We start from the raw sequence: 23,351 nt of genomic DNA on the forward strand, positions 1-23,351 counted from the left end.
CACCTGAGATACCCAATAACATCTTGGTATCTTTCAATGTTTTACTACCTGTGTATACAACAATATCCAACACCAGGCCACTGTCACAATCACAGAGTACAAACAGTTTTATACCAAAGCGTCTCCTCTTGCTCGGTATATACTGCTTGAATGACAGTCTACCTTTGAACAAAATCAAAGACTCGTCAATTACAAGATTCTTGAATGGATAAAAGTATATGCTGAACTTTTGTTTGAGATACATGAAAACATTTCTAATCTTGTATAACCTGTCACTTCTGTCAGGCCTGGTTTTGTCAGAGAAGTGCAACATACGTAAGAGTAAGATAAACCTGTTCACTGGTATGATTTCACTGAAGACCGGGGTAGAAATTCGCCGATCTGTGGACCAGTATGCTTTTATATTATGCTTATACACATGAGGCATAAGCATTATTGTTGCGAAAAGCAATTACATTTCTGCAACAGTCGTCTGTTTCCACCTGTGTAGTCTTGACTGTGGTGATATGATCGTATTTGCCATGGTGTACTCAAAATACTTATTACTTTCCCTGACAATAGTTTCCATCAATGGCTAGTCAAAGAATAATTCAAAGAATTCCAGTTCATTGGCCGTGGTTCCAAGGGGACAAGTAGGTAGAATTCCACTTTGAGAGTCATCAAAGTGGTGAGACTTGGGAACAAAACTGGGATTTTGCTGCCAATCCCACATACGGTTTGCTGGTGGATACTGGACATCATAGGCTGGTTGTGCGGGTGGCTGTGGTTGTGGTGGGCTGGTGGCTGATGCTCCGCTTTGTCCTTGAACTGACGAGTCAGCAGCATGGGTCCCACCCTGGGCTGGTGAGTCACGCATGGCGGTGCCACTACCATCACCACTAACACCATCCACTGATGCCTGTGGTCTATCCATGCCAAGTGTAGCCACATCATCCTCACTATCACTACCTAAGACTGGTGTAGGGCCACGGGATGTACTCCGTCCCCTGGGCACAGCATAGGGTACACTACCCGAGCGCATGTGGCGGCGAACATACCGACGCTTCACTGGTGAATATGATTCCTCACTATCACTACTCGAATGATCATCGAGCGCAATAAAATCACAATCCACATCACTATCATCATCATTACTGAAGTACGAGGCCTGGCCACGCGAAAATATTAGTTTTCTCTTGCGTTGAGGAACAACCGACCGTGAGTCACGAGTGCCCACACCAGAGGTAGAAGGTTGAGGATCGTCAGGGTTTTCTACACTATTATCGATATCCTGGTCATTCTTTTCGGTCACTAACTTATCAAAGCCGTAGAATTCGTCTTCATTTCCACTTCCATCAGTGTCAGAACTATCAGATAGGAAGAGGAGAGTCCCAATTTTCCAGGGAGTGAGAGCTGACTTGCGACGAGGCATGGTGAACAAGGGTAACTGAGCCGGCGTTCCCACAATGCTATGCGGGCGCCTAGAAATTTTTTTTATGGCGCACACCCACCACGCAGACCCGTTCTCTCACATGTAGGCCTATGAGCGCTTTCGCGCTAAATTTGATGGCGCTAGAATTTTGGCATAAATCTACGGTTTGGACACTCAACGTGAAGCCGTAGATCTACGGGACGGACCCTGAAAGGGTTAAGAGACAATGCAGTAAGTGTCAGGCGCCCGAGATTGTTCAACTGCCTCCGAGCATACATAAGGGGGATTACCAATAGACCCCTGGCTGTCTTCAAGCAGGCACTGGACAAGCACCTAAAGTCGGTACCTGACCAGCTGGGCTGTGGCTCGTACGTTGGATTGAGTGCAGGCAGCAGTAACAGCCTGGTTGATCAGGCTCTGATCCACCAGGAGGCCTGGTCACAGACTGGGCCATGGGGGCATTGACCCCCGGAACTCTCTCCAGGTAAACTCCAGGTAAGACCTCTCCGCCTGCCGACACCCCCCCGCACAGGTGTCATAAGCCAGTCTGGCTTTGTTTCTGCTTGAGTAAACACTAACCTGCGTGTTCATTTCACAGTTAATTCATTGTGTTTGGTGCTTGTTTATTAAGTGCGACTGTGAAATAAGCTACCATGGGCCCAAAGAAACTTCCTAATGGCACCTCTGTGGTAAAGAAAGTGAGAAACACCATAGAAATGAAGAGGGAGATAGTACAAAAATACGAGAGTGGTGTGCTGCTTGTGGAGCTTGCCAGAATATATGGCAAAAGCAATTCAACAATCACTTCTATTCTGCCTGTTGTGGAAGGTATTGTGGCATTGGGGAAGCCTATGGGGTTGGAGGTGAGTGGCAAGGATGCGGAAGAGTTGGTGGATGACCACAGAGAAGAGCTAACCACCGAAGAGCTGCGAGAGCTTCATCTGGAGCAGCATCAGACCACAGCTGAGGAACTTGCTTTAGAGGAGGAGGAAGAGGGAGTGGATGAGGTGCCTTCTTCATAGATTAAGGAGATTAGTGCAATGTGGAATAGGGTGCAGGCATTTGCTGAAAAATATCACCCTGATCAAGCTGAAATAAGCCATCTCTGCAACAAGTTCAGTGACAGAACCACGTCCCATTTTAGGGAAATCTTAGAGGTGCCAGAGACAGAGGACTGTGGACAGTTATTTTGTGAGACAGGGGTCCAGTGACTCAAGCTGGTCCTAGTGGCATTAAAAGACAAAGAAGATACATAACCCCAGGTAAGGACTTGTTACCCTATCTTCCAGATGCCATCAACAGTCTTCAATAAAGGTAAGTAAAAATGTTATTTTAAATGTTTATTTTTCTATTACTAATTTAAGTACTATTTATGTTTGTTGTATGTAAAACTATAATTAATATATAAAATGTATTTTTTGTTAATATTTTTGGGTGTCTGAAATGGATTAATTGGATTTACATTATTTCTTATTGGAAATATTGCTTTGACTTTAGTACGTTTCGACTTTAGTAGTAGCTCACGGAACGGATTAAGTACAAAACTCGAGGTACCACTGTTTTGGAGACTTATATTAGAGAAAACAGAGTATAGCACATGGCTAACTGTGATATACACTCATAGTGCACCATAAAACTGAAACAAAAATGCTATTTTCTCTACATAGATTATCATACATAGCAACATGTGTGTAGAGAACCTAGGATAACCCAAAAAAGTTGGACAAAGTGACTTGTATCTAGTACCTGGCTTGGGCTTGCCATATGTACTTTTTGGTACATAATTATTTTTCTCAGTTGTTTGTTGGGCTATCTTATTGAAATGTGGGCAATGTATAATGGAAAGATGCTTCTTAACGTACACCGAAAATGAAAGAAATCGGACCATAAATAGCGGAGTTCATTCCTCAGCCATTGGCCGCCCTTTAGCGGTATATTTTTGTATGGGTTTAATGGTTGTACAGTGGACCCTCGCCTAACGATATTAATCCGTTCCTGAGAGCTCATCGTTACCCAAAATTATCGTTAGCCGAGTTAATTTTCCCCATAAGAAATAATGGAAATCCAATTAATCTGTTCCAGACAGCCAAAAGTATTAAAAAAAAAATTTTTTTTTTTTATGAAATATACATTTCCCTACAAAGAAAACAATAAGACATGCACAATAACTACATAAATAAATGTTAAAATGACACTTACCTTTATTGAAGAATATTGAGTGATGAGACACTGTTTTTCTTGAACACTCTGGGATTTTCAGAGTGATACATGAGTAAAGGCTTCACTTTGCAATCCCCACTAGTATTACAACAAAACATGAGAGTTAACCTGTCTTTCATAGGCTTGTGCCCTGAGAGTGCCTTTTCCTCCTGAGTAAAGTAGGTGCTGTTTGGCATTTTCTTCCAGAACAGGCCTGTTTCATCACAATTGAACACTTGTTGGGGGATGAATTTTTTAGTTTCGCCATGCCTTATTGCGCTGTGTATGCCACTACAATTCATAAATCTCTCAAACCAACCTTTGCTGGCCTTAAATTCACCAATATGAGCACTTGTTCCAGGCATTTTTTTCCTGTTCACCTGGGAGTTAGTTGACTGTTGTGGGTCGCATCCTGGGGGACAAGATTAAGGACCCCAATGGAAATAAGTTACAGTCCTCGATGATGCACTGGCTTTCTTGGGTTATCCTGGGTGGCTAACCCTCTGGGGTTCATCGTTTCTCAGTAATTGTTTCACGTTAAGCCACACCAACAACACTCTCTCTGCATCTTTGAGTAGTACAGCTGATGGTGGTGGAGCAACAGCTGACTGTGGTGCAGCAACAGCTGACTGTGGTGCAGCAACAGCTGACTGTGGTGCAGCAACAGCTGACTGGTGCAGCAACAGCTGACTGTGGTGCAGCAACAGCTGACTGTGGTGCAGCAACAGGTGACTGTGGTGCAGCAACAGCTGACTGGTGCAGCAACAGCTGTGGTGCAGCAATAGCTGACTGTGGTGCAGCAACAGCTGATGGTGGTACAGCAACAGCTGACTGGTGCAGCAGCAGCTGACTGTGGTGCAGCAGCAGCTGATGGTGGTGCAGCAACAGCTGACTGTGGTGCAGCAACAGCTGACTGTGGTGCAGCAACAGCTGACGGTGGTGCAGCAACAGCTGACGGTGGTGCAGCAGCTGATGGTGGTGCAGCAGCAGCGGACTGTGGTACGATAGTATTTTTCTCACCCTTTTTACCACAGGGCTGGCACTAGAAGCTTTCTTTGGGCCCATGGTGGCTTATTTAGCAGTTACAAGCACTACAAACAATGGAATAATACAAAATGTATTGAATGTATGCATGCAACTGACCACCCTGGCTCGTAAACAATGACGGCAGTGCTGGATGGACAGGTTCGGGACGAGTCATGTTGGTCAGAAACAGCTGACGGTGGTGCAGCAGCAGCTGACAGTGGTGCAGCAACAGCTGACTGTGGTGCAGCAGCAGCTGACCGTGGTGCAGCAGCAGCTGACTGATCCAGCAACAGCTCACTGTTCCAGCAACAGCTGACCGTGGTGCAGCAACAGCTGACTGATCCAGCAACAGCTGACCGTGGTGCAGCAACAGCTGACTGGTCCAGCAACAGCTGACCGTGGTGCAGCAACAGCTGATTGGTCCAGCAACAGCTGACCATGGTGCAGCAACAGCTGACTGGTCCAGCAACAGCTGACGGTGGTGCAGCAGCAGCTGACTGTGGTATGATAGTATTTCTCACCCTTTTTACCACAGGGCTGGCACTTGAATCTTTCTTTGGGCACATGGTGTCTTATTTAGCAGTTACAAGCACTATAAACACTAGAATAATACAAAATGTATCGAATGTATGCATGCAACCGGCCACCCTGGCTCGTAAACAATGACGACAGTGCTGGATGGACAGGTTCGGGATGAGTCATGTTGGTCAGAAACAACTGACAGTGGTGCAGCAGCAGCTGACTGTGGTGTAGCAGCAGCTGACTGTGATGCAGCAGCTCACTGTGGTTCAGCAACAGCTGACTGTGGTGCAGCAGCAGCTGATCGTGGTGCAGCAACAGCTGACTGGTCCAGCAACAGCTGACTGCGGTGCAGCAACAGCTGATGGTGGTGCAGCAACAGCTGACTGTGGTGCAGCAGCAGCTGACCATGGTGCAGCAACAGCTGACAGTGGTGCAGCAGACTGGTGCAGCAAGCAACACCTGACTGCGGTACGATAGTATTTCTCACTCTTTTTACCACAGGGCCTGCACTAGAAGCTTTCTTTGGGCCCATGGTGGCTTATTTAGCAGTTACAAGCACTATAAACAATATAATACAAAATATATCGAATGTATGCATGCAACCGGCCACCCTGGCTTGTAAACAATGACTGCAAGGCAGCTGAGGCGCTCAGGCTGGACGGACAGGTTTGGGAGGAATCACGTTGGGTGAGCTTTTTATCGTTAAGCGGGTCAAATTTTTTACACTCAAACGCTTCGTTAGGCGGATTTAACGTTATGCGATGCGTTCGTTAGGCGAGGGTCCACTGCATTTCCATTTTTTTATCTCATTTTATAGAATGGAAGATATATTACAGAAATAGATATGAAATTGAGCTCAAAGTAGCGGAAATGTTCGATTTTTGCCGAGGTTCAATGAACTTTCTTTTTGAAGAATTGAGACACTTATGCAACATATGGGAATCTTTATTGAAGAAATGTTTCACCACACAGTGGCTTCATCAGTCCAATACAAAGTAGAAATGGGTAAGGAGAGGAGGAGTTGAGGTAATCAGTTCCTCAGCCAGTAATTGATGTGTTCAGACCATCAATTTTGTAGGAAGTACAGCATAGGGCCAGAGAGGTGGCGTATATACTGCAATTCCTCAACTTGTTGGTTTTCAAAACCATTCATCACATCTGTCAGACACTGCAACATCATGGGATCTTGGTACAAAGACTTCAATGCTTGTCCAACCTTTGGATGAAGACCTACTTACACTAGTGGAACGTCCTAATGTGATCCGCCTCCTCTTGCTTCGACTCACCTGATTGGAGTATATAAGCCACCTCTCTGGCCCTATGCTGTACTTCCTACAAGATTGATGGACTGAACACATCAATTCCAAGCTGAGAGACTCATTACCTCAAACTCCTCCTCTCCTTACCCATTTCTACTTTGTATTGGACTGATGAAGCCACTATGTGCCGAAACATTTCTTCAATAAAGATTCCCATATGTTGCATAAGTGTCTCAATTCTTCAACTTGTTGGTTTTCAAAACCATTCATCACACAGAACTTTCTTGTGTAAGTAAAGTTGGTTAACTTTATTAACCCTTTGGCTAACTAGTACCAACTACCTCATATATTTTTTTTCTACTTTTTTTATTCTTTTGCTACCTTAACTTGCATATTTTATCTTGTCAATTTAAATCTAGTTATACTCTAATTCTTGTAAACAACTTATATAACACCTTAGTGCAATTACAATTGAGAGTCTTGTGCCTTTTTTATATTATTAGATTAAACTCAGTTGTACTATAGTCAATACCAAATTCATTATATTAGACCATATTGCAATTACTAGTGAGAGACTGGTGCTATTTTTAATTTGTATTGTTATATTATTAGATTAAATCTAGTTGTACTATAGCTCATTCTAGCTCAAAACATAGACTCCACAAAAGTCATTATATTAGACCTTAGTGCAATTATTTGATTACCACTTTATTGTTCACCACAACTTATATTAGTCCCTTTTATATTATAATTTTATATTATAATTCTAACTTTAAAGAATTACCTTTAAAGTACTACCTACTATCATATTCCCAAGCTCCATTATTTGATCATCACTTCATTTGTTCACCACAAATTATTTTAGTCCCTTTTATATTGTCTCCTTTATTTTAGCTTTAAAAACTACCTTAGCTCATTATTTTTACATTTGTTAACCCTTTCAGGGTCCAAGGCCCAAATCTGGAGTCACGCACCAGTGTCCAAGAATTTAAAAAAAAAAAATTTGTTATTTTTTCTTATGAAATCGTAGAGAATCTTTTTGTGAAGGTAATAAAACAAAAAGTACGAAATTTGGTGGAAAATTGACGAAATTATGCTCTCGCGAATTTTGATGTGTCAGCGATATTTACGAATCGGCGATTTTGCCGACTTTGACTCCCATTTTAGCCCAATTACATTATTCCAATCAACCAAATTCTTAGCTATTTCACTAGTATTACTTCTATTCTATCGATTGAGCACAAGAAATCGCCAAGTCAACTGTTTCAACTACAAAATAAAGTGATCGGAAATTGTTAATTTGGCCAATTTAACACAAAGTTCAAAATATTCCAATTTCAAAATAGGGTCCAGAATAAACAATGTAGGCATTCCTGGCACTAAACTAACATTTCCTCTGTTCATTAGTCATGTTTTGAGGCTTTACAAATAAATTCCATTTTGATTTTTTATTCACATAATGAATTTTTATTCACACCAAAAAATAGAACATTTACTGCTATGCAATACTGTAATAATTGTATAAATATCATCACCATATTTGTGAATGTATATTAGACCCACCAGCTGACGTGTATTAGACGTGTGAGGTCGTTTGTTTACTCTTCAATATCGGCCAAAATTTAACATTTCCGCTACTTTGAGCTCAGTTTCAAGCCATTTCCAGTGCTAAAACCAATCAAAATCATCTCTATTTCTGTAATATGTCTTCCATTCTATCAAATGAGACCAAGAAATCGCAAATACAACTATAAAAAACATACGAAAAAACACTGCAAAGTTGCTGTTTTAATCAAAAAATCATGATTTCAGTTTTTTTCTCTCATTATACACAGTGTGCTGCAGGATCTGTTTTATGTGGTGCACACATACCACATAGATGTATTCTCTCATATCTAGGCCCAAATGTACCACTCACAGTTTATCAGAGTGAGCTGAGCTCATGGCGTAGATCTACGGTTTGGACACTCACCATAAAGCCGTAGATCTACGGGACGGACCCTGAAAGGGTTAAATAATTCAGGTGCTATTTTTTTTTAGCTTTAGAATATTTACTTTATTTTTTACTTAATTCTAACTATAGATTCACTACAAATCTTATGATTACAAGCATTGATCCTGATACCAACCTCTTATTTAATGACTTAAATGATTCAAACAGTTACTGTAATTACTACACAGCAGAACAATCAAAGGCACTTCTCAGAGCTAACAACAACATAACTATCTTTAACTACAATATCAGATCTTCAAGCAAGCATTATGATGATCTCCTAGCATTACTAAATTCCTTGCATGCCAATATGTCCATCATTACACTAACTGAAACCTGGCTAAAGCCTGATACTACAGATGTCTATGCCATTCCTGGTTACACAGCCATACACAACTGTAGGCCAGACCAACAAGGGGGTGGCACTGCTATATACTACTCAGACCAACTAGAATGTATCACTAATACTTGCACAAGGGATGAACATGGGGAATATATAATAGCTAAATTCAAATCCAAATACCTACAAAAACCTCTCACAGTGATAAACATCTACAGAGTTCCACAATCAAACATTAGCCAATTTAGTCAAAACCTAGGAAGTATGATAACTGATGCACGCATGAACAAAGATCACTTACTACTCTCAGGTGACTTCAATATAAATCTCCTGGAAGACCAGGACCCACACATTACTGAATTCACAAACACAGTGAGTAACTGCATGTTGCTACCAACAGTAACAAAACCTACAAGAGTTACAGAGACTAGTGTTTCCCTACTTGACCACATCTGGACCAACACCATATCCCCTTTAAAATCAGGCATAATTACAGATAATACCACAGACCACTACCCTACTTTCCTCATAACAACTCTTGGTAAAATACCCCAAGACACTACTAAAGTCACCTTCAGACTTCACAATGAGGCAGCCATTAATAACTTCACATCAGCAGTAACAAACATTGACTGGCACACTGAGCTAGAAATCTATACAGATATTGACGAATGTTTTAATAATTTTCTAAAAAAGACCCAATACCTTTATAACAAGCACTGCCCTAAAAAAACTAAACAGATGACAGCTAAGAGACTGAACAGTCCCTGGCTAACACCCAGCATTCTCAAATCCATAAATACAAAACACCGATATGAAAAACAGTACAGAATGGGTCACATAACCAGAGACCAAACAAAACGTTACTCGTCAATCCTAAACAGCCTGATAAGAAGGGCAAAAAAATTGTATTATGAGAACAGATTATCCAACTTACGAGGTGATATAAAAAAGACCTGGAAGACCCTATCAGAAATTCTGGGAACAAAAAAGATATCACGACATAGCGAAATAAAATTAGCAAAATCAGATGAACCCCAACTCCCACCAACAGAAACAGCAAACAGACTCAATGATTTCTTCTCCACTATAGGTCAAAACCTTGCCAATAAAATCCCAAGCGCAGATACCCCACCAAATGACTCCCTCACTGGCAACTACCCGAACACACTGTTCCTAGCTCCCACTAACCCATACGAAGTCTCCCTTATTATCAACGCACTGAAAAACAAGGCAGGAGATTTAAATACCTTACCACCCTTTATATACAAAAAAGCGTCACAAGTACTATCACCAATCATTGCAACACTCTTTAACAAATCCATTGAATCCTCCACCTTCCCTACAGTTCTCAAAATAGCAAGGGTCACCCCGATCCATAAAGGAGGAGACCAAACAGAGTTGAATAACTATAGGCCAATATCCAATTTACACCTTCTCTCAAAAATCTTCGAAAAATTAATTCATAAACGAATCTACTCCTACCTCATCTCCCAAAACATTCTCAACCCCTGCCAATTTGGATTCAGGCCTAATAAAAATACTAATGATGCTATTATACACATGCTAGAACATATATACACTGCAATAGAGAAAAAAGAAGTCCCACTGGGGATCTTCATTGACTTACGTAAAGCTTTTGATACAGTTGACCATGACTTGCTCCACGTAAAATTGTCACACTATGGTATTAGAGGGCACTCCCTCAACTACCTCAAGTCTTACCTCAGCAACAGAAGCCAATATGTGTACGCAAATGGGGCAAGCTCTTCCGCACAACCAATTACAGTTGGTGTCCCACAGGGAAGTGTCCTTGGCCCTCTTCTCTTTCTCCTATACATAAATGACCTACCAAATGCTTCGCAATTACTCAAACCCACAGTTTTTGCAGATGACACTACATACGTCTTCTCTCACCCGAGCCCAGTCACGCTAGCCAATACTGTAAACACCGAATTACAGAAAATATCTACCTGGATGAGGACTAACAAACTTACACTAAACATTGACAAAACCTACTTCATTCAGTTTGGTAACAGAGCTACAGATGTACCTCTTAACATAATAAACGGATCACCTATCACAAAGCTAACAGAGGGAAAATTCGTAGGAATCCACCTCGATAATAGACTCAAATTTCATACACATATACAACAAATTTCTAAGAAAATCTCCAAGACTGTAGGCATACTATCGAAGATACGGTACTATGTTCCACAGTCAGCCCTCCTGGCCCTTTATCACTCTCTTATTTACCCCTATCTCACCTATGGAATTTGTGCATGGGGCTCAACAACAATTAACCATCTCAGACCACTAATTACCCAACAAAAGGCTGCAGTTAGAATGATAACAAATTCTCACTACAGGCAACACACTCCACCAATATTCAAAACACTCAACCTACTCACCATACAAAACATCCATACTTTTTATTGCACCTATTACATACATAGAACACTTAACTCTGATATTAACCCTCCCCTCAAACATCTCCTTGCCAACCTCAACAGAACACATGACCATAACACAAGGCACAGATCACTCTTTGATGTTCCTCGTGTCCATCTCACGCTATGCAAAAACTCAATGCACATAAAAGGCCCTAAAATCTGGAATTCATTACCTGTAAATATAAAAGAACACTACCTGTTTATAAATTCAAGTCTCTTCTCAAAGATCACTTACTCACTCAAAACCAAATAAATACTGAATAACTGAACCTTATAAATTGTATATCCTATATGTTACTCACAATTATATCACACAAATGTTAAACCTAGGACCCAATCTAACTTTATTGTTTTTTTAAATACACTACCTAACAGAATACTCCATTCGACTGAATTTACAGCAATGCAAGCAACCATATGACCTGTCTTTGTAATACTCATTTGTGCTATATAGTTATCTGTTTACAATAATGTTTTATCACTGATTTCATCATTGCTTAGTTAATCTTAAGTTAATTTTAAGCCAGCCCGTAATGCTATGCATATAAGTGGCTTTGGCATGCTGCTCTTACCTGTATTTTTTGTACCTCTGTTTGTATGCTTTGTATGTCGCAAAATATTCGAAAAAAAAAAAAATTCTTATGAAAATGTTAAGATTATTTTTCTGAGTGTTTTAGTCCAAAAAAAAATTTGCCATCAGTACTTTCCGAGATATAGACGCGTGAAGTTTTGCAGAAAATGAGCCGCGTATGGCAACAGCGGCGACTGCCGCTCACCCGGTAAACGTTGGTTTACTTGTATTTGAAGGTTTGTTGTTTTTTTCACTATTTTATTTTTTCACATAACCTATGTGGCCTGTGAGACCAAAGTATGGTGCAATGTACATATATACACTCGTTGTATACAACACAATAAGCACACAAACATAATTATCAATATGTATATTGTTTACAAAACTTGTTTACAAAAACAAACAATACAAAATTTTTTTTATTACTATTGTTCTATAATATACAGTGGACCCCCGCATAGCGGACGCCTTGCATAGCGGACAATCCGCATAGCAGACGCTTTGTTCGCTAAAATTTTGCCCCGCATAGTGGACAAAAACCCGCTCAGCGGCCTTCGTCCGAGACGCGTCCAATGTGCGCCCTCAGCCAGCCTCACATGTGCCGCCTGTGCCATTGTTTACCAGCCAGCCTCTGCGGTAACATTCAAGCATACACTCGGAATATTTCGTATTATTACAGTGTTTTCGGTGCTGTTTCTGGAAAATAAGTGACCATGGGCCCCAAGAAAGCTTCTAGTTCCAACCCTACAGCAATAAGGGTTAGGATTCCTATTGAAATAAAGAAAGAGATCATTGATAAGTATGAAAGTGGAGTACGTATCACCGACCTGGTCAGGTTGTACAAGAAACCAAAATCAACCATCTCTTCTATTGTGGGCAAGAAAACGGCAATCAAGGAAGCTGTTGTTGCCAAAGGTTTAACTGTGTTTTCGAAACAAAGATCGCAAGTGATGGAAGATGTTGAGAGACTCTTATTGGTGTGGATAAATGAAAAACAGCTAGCAGGAGATAGCGTCTCTCAAGCGATCATATGTGAAAAGGCTAGGAAGTTGCATGACGATTTAATTAAAAAAATGCCTGCAACTAGTGATGATGTGAGTGAATTTAAGGCCAGCAAAGGTTGGTTTGAGAGATTTAAGAAGCGTAGTGGCATCCATAGTGTGATACGGCATGGTGAGGCTGCCAGTTCGGACCACAAAGCGGCTGAAAAATATGTGCATGAATTCAAGGAGTACATAGAAACTGAAGGACTGAAACCTGAACAAGTGTTTAATTGTGATGAAACAGGCCTGTTCTGGAAGAAAATGCCAAGCAGGACCTACATTACTCAGGAGGAAAAGGCACTCCCAGGACATAAGCCTATGAAAGACAGGCTTACTTTGTTGATGTGTGCCAATGCTAGTGGTGATTGCAAAGTTAAGCCTTTATTAGTGTATCACTCTGAAACTCCCAGAGCGTTCAGGCAAAAGAATGTCCTCAAGGATAATTTGTGTGTGCTGTGGAGGGCAAACAGTAAGGCATGGGTCACTAGGGAATTTTTCTATAACTGGTTACACCATGCATTTGCCCCCAATGTGAAAGATTACCTAACTGAAAAGAAATTAGACCTTAAGTGCCTCCTGGTGTTAGACAATGCCCCTGGTCATCCTACAGACGTGGCAGAGCGACTTTATGGGGACATGAGCTTCATTAAGGTGAAGTTTTTGCCTCCTAATACCACTCCTCTCCTGCAGCCCATGGACCAGCAGGTCATTTCCAACTTCAAGAAACTGTACACAAAAGCTCTGTTTCAAAAGTGCTTTGAAGTGACCACAGACACTCGATTGACTCTAAAAGAGTTTTGGAAGGATCACTTTAATATCCTCAATTGTGTAAACCTTATAGGTAAGGCTTGGGAGGGAGTGACTAAGAGAACCTTGAACTCTGCTTGGAAGAAACTGTGGCCAGAATGTGTAGACAAAAGGGATTTTGAAGGGTTTCAGGCTAACCCTGAGAGGAGTATACCAGTTGAGGAATCAATTGTGGAATTGAGGAAGTCCTTGGGGTTGGAGGTTAGTGGGGAGGATGTGGAAGAGTTGGTGGAGGAGGACAATGAAGAACTAACCACTGATGAGCTGATAGATCAACTTCAAGAGCAAGAGGCCAGACCTGGGGAAACTGGTTCAAAGGAGGGGAGAGAGAAATTGAAGGAATTGCCTACTTCAAAGATTAAGGAAATGTGTGCAAAATGGCTTGAAGTGCAAACCTTTTTTGATGAAAATCACCCTCACACAGCTATTGCAAGCCGTGCTGGTGACTGTTACAATGACAGTGTTGTGAACCACTTTAGACAAATCATAAAGGAACGAGAGGTACAGGCCACTATGGACAGATATGTTGTGCGAAAGAAGTCCAGTGACTCTGAAGCTGGTCCTAGTGGCATTAAAAGAAGAAGGGAAGTAACCCCAGAAAAGGACTTGCTACCTCAAGTCCTAATGGAAGGGGATTCCCCTTCTAAACACTAACACACTCTCTCCCCTCCTCCCATCCCATCAATCATCACCAGATCTTCAATAAAAGTAAGTGTCATGTAATTGTGCATGCCTTTTTCAGTTTGTGTGTACTAAAATTAACATTTTTTTGTGGTAAAAAAAAATTTTTTTCATACTTTTGGGTGTCTTGCACGGATTAATTTTATTTCCATTATTTCTTATGGGGAAAATTCATTCGCATAGCGAACATTTCGCATAACAGCCAGCCCTCTTGCACGGATTAAGGTCGCTATGCGGGGGTCCACTGTATATACCAAAGTACAGTCACCGAACATATTCCTAGAAGTTCTGCAGCTTGTGGAACTCTTTGAAACATGTTTTCATACACAATGGTGTTTTACACTCACACATAAAACCAGTGTGTGTGCATTTTTGTGGACTTTTTTTTTTTATGTGCAGAGACAAAATACCTCGTCTGAGCAGTTTTCTTCAAAGTATTAGCAGGCAGTTGTGTTATGTAGTTATCCTAGGTAAATAGTTGTGTGTCATCATTCCTTCCTTCTTGCATTCGTTTCCTACCTTCCTGCATTCCTTTCCTACCTTCCTGCCTTCTTTCCTACCTTCCTGCATTCCTTTCCTACCTTCCTGCCTTCTTTCCTACCTTCCTGCATTCCTTTCCTACGTTCCTGCATTTCTTTCCTACCTTCCTGCATTTCTTTCCTACCTTTCTGCATTCCTTCCCTACCTTCCTTCCTACCTTCATGCATTCCTTTCCTACCTTCCTGCATTCCTTTCCTACCTTCCTACCTTCTTTCCTACCTTCCTGCAGTCCTTTCCTACCTTCCTGCATTCCTTTCCTACCTTCCTGCCTTCTTTCCTAAATTCCTGCATTCCTTTCCTACCTTCCTGCATTTCTTTCCTACCTTACTGCATTCCTTTCCTGCCTTCCTTCCTACCTTCCTGCATACCTTTCCTACCTTCCTGCAATCCTTTCCTACCTTCCTGCAATCCTTTCCTACCTTCCGGCAATCCTTTCCTACCTACCTTCCTACCTTCCTGCATTCCTTTCTTACCTTCCTACATTCTTTCATCTTTCCTTACTTTTTTCCTTTCATCTCGTCCTTCCTTCATTCCTGCCTTCCATTCTTCCTTCCTTCTGGTTTCTATAATATATATACACATATATAGTCACTGGATACTTTCATATAACTGCTATTTTCTTCATTCATCAAGCTTGTCTTTTGTGCGAGTGTGTGGCTTATAATTGTTTTGAGTCAGGAGTCGGCAGCTGTCAAAACGACATATTATCTCATTACTCACTCCCCCTACTGCCTGTCAAAACAATGGGGTCGGATGCTGCTTCCCCTCCATTCTATCTAATTATCTTTCTCCCTCATTCTATCTCTCTCAATCTGTCTCTCTCTTTCTATCTGTCTGTCTATCTCTGTCTCACAGGCACACATAAATACAAGTATACATAGTGTATATTACCTAGGATAACCCAAAAAATCCAGACAAAGTGCTATACTCTGCTTGAAGATGTGGGTAAACGTGATGACGCAGTCTTGTGGCTCTCTCTGAGACAGAGAGCTAGACGGATAGACAGGGAGGTTGGCAGACAGACAAATACACAGACAGAAATGTTTGTGTATCAGCAAAAACAAAGGGAGGGCGATGGTCATCTAATCTTTTCTTATCAGCTGCCCCCTCCCCCACCCTCGTTTACTCTCATCAAACGTCAGCTCTTATCAGATGTTATCTCCCCTTATCTTGTCACTGTCATGGGGTGGACTTTTTTTTTTTTGCTTGCTTCAAGGGAACAATATTGTTACATCTTCTTCTTCTTCCTCTTCTTCCTCCTCTTCTTCCTCCTGTTCTTCCTCCTCCTCCTCCTCCTCTTCCTCCTCCTCCTCTTCTTCCTCCTCTTCTTCCTCCTCTTCTTCCTCCTCCTCCTCCTCTTCCTCTTCCTCCTCCTCTTCCTCCTCCTCCTCCTCTTCCTCCTCCTCTTCCTCCTCCTCTTCCTCCTCCTCCTCCTCTTCCTCTTCCTCCTCCTCCTCTTCTTCCTCTTCCTCCTCCTCTTCGTCCTCCTCCTCTTTCTCCCCCTCCTCTTCCTCCCCCTCCTCTTCCTCCTCCTCCTCTTCCTCCTCCTCTTCTTCCTCCTCCTCTTCTTCTCCTCCTCCTCCTCTTCCTCCTCCTCTTCTCCTCCTCTTCCTCTTTCTCCTCTTCCTTTTCTTCTTCCTCCTCTTCCTCCTCTTCCTCCTCCTCTTCCTCCTCCTTTTCCTCCTCCTCCTCCTCTTCCTCCTCCTCTTCCTCCTCCTCCTCTTCCTCCTCCTCCTCTTCCTCCTCCTCCTCCTCTTCTTCCTCCTCCTCCTCTTCTTCCTCCTCCTCCTCCATTGCTTTTGGTCTCAAACTCCTGGAAATCATGAAATTGATCTTCACTGACACTTCCATCTGTGTTAGAGCATCACTTGGGAAGAGAAGAGTCCCAGATTTGCTGGGGAGTCACATATTTCTTACTGCTAAGCATGCTGAAAAAGGATGACTGAAATGGCATTCCCACAATGCACCACTGGCTCCCCAATTTTTTTTATATGGTGCACACTGACCATGGAGACCCATTCTCTCACATGTGGGCCTACCAGCTTTCTCCTGCTTGATTTGAAGCTGCTAGAATTTATGCGTATAAATACGTCAGAAACAGTGGCGCGTAAGACGTATATATACGGCATAAACAGTCAAAGGGTTAAGCATATTCTACCCTAACCACTCTGTAATCTGGCAAACTCAGTAATCTGGCACAGCACAGGTCCCAATGATGCCAGATTTGTGATAGCAGATCTGTAGTTGTAAAAATGAATGTTAGTGCATTGGCAAGAAGTGCAAGTTTAAAAGCTAATGAATCTGATACTAAAAGGGAGTAATCATAGTTACATTTTGCTGACCACTTAGGTCCTTTGTGTGAGTCTGAAGAAAGGTTGCAAAGGTTGGTGGTTGAGTTGGGAAAGTTTGTAATGGAAGGAAATTGAAAGTGTAAATAAGTTGATTTAGGTATAGGTACACATAAATGCAGTTATCATATATAATTTAACATGTGTAAATTACCTAGGATAAAGATGGAGAATAGAGAAATTAACATACAAAAACAGCAAGGTGAGAGTGACACCAAAGATAAGACAGTGAAAAAAAATGGACATCAGATTTAAGGAAAGGAGTGTAGAGGAAGTGAATGTATCTAGATATATGGGAGTGGACATATCGACAGATAGGTCCAAGGAAGATAAAGTGATCTATAATTCAAAGACAGAAAATTAAGTGTTCATGGACTTGTAGAAAGAAATTTATCTATGTAAACAAAAAATCGGCGATTTTGCCGACTTTGACTCCCATTTTAGGCCAATTACATTATTCCAATCAACCAAATTCTTAGGAAACATGTACCAGAGTATGGTGGTACCAACCCTTTTATATGGGTATGAGGCATGGGCTTTAACCCTTTCACTGTCGCAGCCCCCTAAATTAACCCTTTGACTGTTTATGCCATATAAATACGTCTTACGCGCCACTGTTTCTGACGTATATATACTCAATAATTCTAGCGGCTTCAAATCAAGCGGAAGAAAGCTGGTAGGCCCACATGTGAGAGAATGGGTCTGTGTGGTCAGTGTGCACCACATAAAAAAAATCCTGCAGCACACAGTGCGTAATGAGAAAAAAAAACTCTGATCGTTTTTTGGATTAAAACGCAGACTTTGAGGTGTATTTTCATATAGTATTTATCGATGTATTTGCGTTTTCATGGTCTTAGGTGATAAAATGGAAAACATATTACAGAAATAGAGATGATTTTCATTACTTTGACGATGAAAACGACCTTGAAACTGAGCTCAAAGTAGCGGAAATGTTCGATTTTTACCAATGTTCAGGAGTAAACAAATCACACCACACGTCCAACACACGCCAACTGGGGAGTCTAATATTCTTTCACTAGTGCACTGATATTATTTATACCATTTTTACAATAATGCAGTAGTCTGCATAACAGTAAATTTTGTATTTTTTTGTATGAATAAGAAATCAAAATAGAAAGCAATAATAATATAAGAGGGGCCTAGAGATGTGACTAATGAACAGAGGATATGTTATTTTAGTGCCAAGAATGTCTACCTTGTTTATTCTGGACCCTATTTTGAAATTGGCATCTTTTTTAGTTTGCGTGAAATTGGCCAAATTGCCAATTTCTGACCACCATATTGGGTAGTCCAAATTGGTAAATGGGAGGTTTCTTGTACTCAGCTGATAGATAAAATGGAGTTCTAAAGAAATAGCTATGAGTTTGGTCAACTGGAACAACGGAATTGGCTGAAAATAGGGCTCAAAGTCGGCGAAATCGCTGATACGCATATGTCGCCGAGACCGCTAACTTCGCGGGAGCGTAATTCCATGAGTTTTCGACCAAATTTCGAACTTTTGGTGTCATTATCATCGGGAAAAGATTCTCTATCATTTCATAAGAAAAAATAATTTTTTTCGTTTTTTTCAAAAATTTATCGACATAGAATGACAGTTTCAGAAAGGGGCCTGAAACAGTCAAAGGGTTAAAAAGCTGTCAGTGTCATGATATTTTTTAAAAAAATCTGAAATGGTAGAGAAATTTTTTCTGAAAGTAATAACACCAAAAATGCAAAATTTGATGAAATTCTTATGAAAATATGTAGGCATGAAGTTGGCAATGTGGGTGCAATTTATGCATCAGCAATTTTGCCCTTTTTGAGCCTATATTAAGGTATTCGCTTAGCTCAAACCAACCTAATTTCTGGCTATTTAACTAGTAAACCTGCTGTTACATCAAGTAAGCACATGAAACTTACTACCCTATAAAGTGCTCACAAGTTGGTAATTTAGCAAATTTTTCTCCAATTTTGTTCCCAAGCCTCACCACTTTGATGACTCTCAAAGTGGAATTCTACCTACTTGTCCCCTTGGAACCACGGCCAATGAACTGGAATTCTTTGAATTATTCTTTGACCAGCCATTGATGGAAACTATTGTCAGGGAAAGTAATAAGTATTTTGAGTACACCATGGCAAATACCATCTTATCACCACAGTCAAGACTACACAGGTGGAAAGAGACGACTGTTGCAGAAATGTATTTGCTTTTTGCAACAATAATGCTTATGCCTCATGTGTATAAGCATAATATAAAAGCATACTGGTCCACAGATCGGCTAATTTCTACCCCAGTCTTCAGTGAAATCATACCAGTGAACAGGTTTATCTTACTCTTATGTATGTTGCACTTCTCTGACAAAACCAGGCCTGACAGAAGTGACAGGTTATACAAGATTAGAAATGTTTTCATGTATCTCAAACAAAAGTTCAGCATATACTTTTATCCATTCAAGAATCTTGTAATTGATGAGTCTTTGATTTTGTTCAAAGGTAGACTGTCATTCAAGCAGTATATACCAAGCAAGAGGAAATGCTTTAGTATAAAACTGTTTGTACTCTGTGATTGTGACAGTGGCCTGATGTTGGATATTGTTGTATACATGGGTAGTAAAACATTGAAAGATACCAAGATGTTATTGGGTATCTCAGGTGACGTAGTGAGAAACATGATGGCACCTTATCTTGGTAAGGGGCATACATTATATACTGATAACTGGTACACAACCCCATTACTCAGTGATTTCATGCGAGTGAACAAGACAGATGTGTGTGGCACAGTGCGTTCTAATCGTAAACATATGCCCAGGCTCAACACAGGTGCTCGTGGTGATGACGTGTAGGTGTTTACTGCCAATGACATCATGGCATTACGGTGGCATGACAAACGAGATGTCACATTGTTGACAACCATTCACCGTAATGAAATGCAAGACAGTGGCAAAGTTGATCGAGTGACTAATGAACGTATTCGAAAACCAGTGACAGTGATTGATTATACACAAAACATGCGCTTGGTTGACAAATGTGACATGCAGATTGGTTTTGTTGACTGTGTTCGTAAGAGTTACAAGTGGTACATGAAAATTTTCTTCCATCTCATGGACATTTCAATGCTCAATGCATATAATATGTACCAAATAAAGACTGGCAACAGACCACCGTATGGTGAATTTTGTTTGTCTGTTGTCAGGCAACTCATAATGAAGTACCAGGTAAGAACACCTGCTATACAACAAGGTCCTCGAATTACTCAGGATATACCCAAGCGTTTGAGGAGGGAGGGTGATCATTTCATAATACAACTTCCTTCAACTCAGAAGAAATTTGCTCAGAAGAGATGCATCGTCTGTGCACAAACAAAACGACGGCAACAAAGACGCAAAGACACTCGGTTTATGTGTGAGGAATGTAAGGTGCCTCTGTGTATGGTGCCTTGTTTCAAGGAGTTCCACAAGCTCCAGCAGTTCTAAAACCATGTCCAGTGATTGTAAATATGTAAATATATGATAGAACATTAGTATTATACAAGATTTGTGCATGTTTATTGTAATAAACAACAGTGGTAAACAATAATATGATAATAACTTTAGTGCGGTTATTGTGTTCAATACAGTGAGTTTATATATATACATTATATACAGTATTGGTCTCTCAGGCCCCAAATGTTAGTAGGAATAGAAAAAAATTGGAAAAGAAAAGAAAAAAATGTAAAAACCGCAAAATAATGTAATGCGCGTATGTGGAATTCGTCGATGTTGCCGCCACCACATCATTTTTGACAAACTTCTTGGCACTGTATCTCGGTAAGTACTGATCAGAATTTTTTTTTTTGTCTTATTACCTTCACAAAAATATGCTCTTTAATTCTGTAAGAAAAAAATAATTTTTTTTTTTTTTTTTTTAAATTTCTTGGACACTGGAGCACCACTTCAGATTTTGGCCTTGGACCCTGAAGGGGTTAAAACAGCAACTTTGCAGTGTATTTTCATATGCTATTTATGGTTGTATTATAGTTTTCCTGGTCTCATTTTATAGAATGGAAGACTTATTACAGAAATTAAGATGATTTTAATTGGTTTCACAATGAAAAGTACCTTGAAATTGAGCTCAAAGTAGCAGAAATGTTCGATTTTTTACCAAAGTTCAAAAGTAAACAAATCATGCCACGTGTCCACGTCAACTGGTAAGTCTAATATTCTTTCACAATTGCGCTGATATTATTTATACCATTTCTACACTAATGCAGTAGTCTGCATAACAGTAAATCTTCTAATTTTTTGTGAGAATAAAAATTCAAAATGGAAAGCAAAAGAAATGCAAGAGAGGCCTGGGGACGTGACTAATGAACAGGAAAAATGTTATTTCAGTGCCAGGAATGTGTCTTGTTTATTCTGGACCCTATTTGGAAATTGGCATCTTTTGAAATTTGTGTGAAATTGGCAAAATTGCCAATTTCCGACCACTTTATTGGATAGTTGAAATCGGTAAATGGGTGGTTTCTTGTACTCCTTTGATAAAAAAAATGGAGTTCTAGTGAAATAGTTATGATTTTAGTCGACTGGTACATTGGAATTGGCCGAAAGTAGTGCTCAAATTGGGCAAAATCGCCGATGCGTAAACATTGTCAAGACCACTAACTTCGCGAGAGCATAATTCCATAAGTTTTCCATCAAATTTCACATTTTTTGTGTCATTATGATCAGGAAAAGATTATCATTTCATGAGTTTTTTTTTTTTTTTTTTTTTTTTTTTTTTTTTTTTTTTTTTTTTTTTTTTTTTTTTTTTTTTTTTTTTTTTTTTTTTTTGAAAAATTTCCCACCCTGAGAACAAGTTTAGGAGAGGGTCTGCCGACCCTGAAAGGGTTAATACTGTTCAGTTCTCTTGTGTTTCTTAATTTTTAAATTTATTGTTGCAACCACTTAGAGAATGTATATATAAGCAGTCAATTAGATATTGTCTTATTAGTCTTACGACAGACTTAAATCACCTTTATATCAACCATCTTTGTACAAACATTCTGCCATGCTGAAATAAAGAATCTTTAATTATGCACTGTGGAAGGATTGGGGGGGAAGAAGAATTTTTTTTTAAACTGCGCACGCCCACCACACGCACCCTTTCTCTCATGTCTAGGCAAAAATTTACTAATCACACCATAATTGAGAGCACTGTGATTAAAGTGTAGATCTGCATAAGTGACACTGGCATCAGTGATGGAAATCTATGTGGGAGAGAGTGCAATGAGGAGGCTGGAGGCAGTGGAGATGTCAAGCCTCAGAGTAGTGTGTGATGCAGATGCTATGTAAAGAATTCAGAGCATGGACATTAGAAGACAATGTAGGGTTACAACAGGTATTTCAGTATTTAACTGGCAGAAGAGTTGTTGAGAGGATGGAAAAACACAGTGGTAGGAGGAAGGTAGGTGTGATCCCAGGAAGCACTGGAGGGAGAAGAAGTGAAGAAAGTTTTATGTGGTAGTGGCTTGAGCATCTGGCAGGCATGTGAGCATGTTAGACTGACTAATTGGACACAAGTGGTTATAAGGATTTGACATATTGCTGGAGTGTTAGCCCAGTGACATTTATAAATGAACTCAGGGGAAACTGGTTAGCCAGATTTGAGTTCTGGTGGTAAGAAATAAAGTGCCAGTACTCTGAAAGACAAGTAGAGATGTTGCAGTTTAGAAAGTCATTTGAAATGTGTTGTCTGCACTCTTCTGGGAAGACAGCTATTGAATGAATAATGGTGGGAGATGGTCATTCTGCTAAAAAAAAAATGTTCTGTAAATTCGGGGAATCTATCCAACCATTATTATTTCCCATTTTTCTTCTTCATGATTGGAGAAGACATAGCTTTTAATTGAGAGATTAAGAAAATGGGGGTTGCTGGTTGAATCTTCTCTACATCTATCACAAGGATATGGAACTTTTTGTACCACCAAGTAGTAGGTGGTAGGGATGTCATAGACAACACTTGCATAAGTTTAATTACCTTGTTATTTTCATCACACTTTTATTCTTGCTGTGCACAGCTTTCATAAATGCTTTAAAAGTATGAACTAAATAACTCATATATACAAAACCATTACATGTAATTTTTATGTGTTTGACTTGTAAATGCATTAAAGGAATTGATGTTTTTATTGCTTAAAGTTC

At 40.3% G+C, this 23,351-nt stretch overlaps 1 protein-coding gene across 2 annotated transcripts in view; it reads left to right on the forward strand.

Annotated features, from left to right (window-relative positions):
- LOC128694655 (zinc finger protein 830) overlaps positions 1-23,351 on the forward strand; it is a 247,741-nt gene that overhangs the window by 153,395 nt on the left and 70,995 nt on the right. The gene's annotated exons all lie outside the window — the stretch shown is intronic.

The sequence above is a fragment of the Cherax quadricarinatus genome, chromosome 6, assembly GCF_038502225.1.
Source record: "Cherax quadricarinatus isolate ZL_2023a chromosome 6, ASM3850222v1, whole genome shotgun sequence".
Classification (NCBI taxonomy): domain Eukaryota; kingdom Metazoa; phylum Arthropoda; class Malacostraca; order Decapoda; family Parastacidae; genus Cherax; species Cherax quadricarinatus.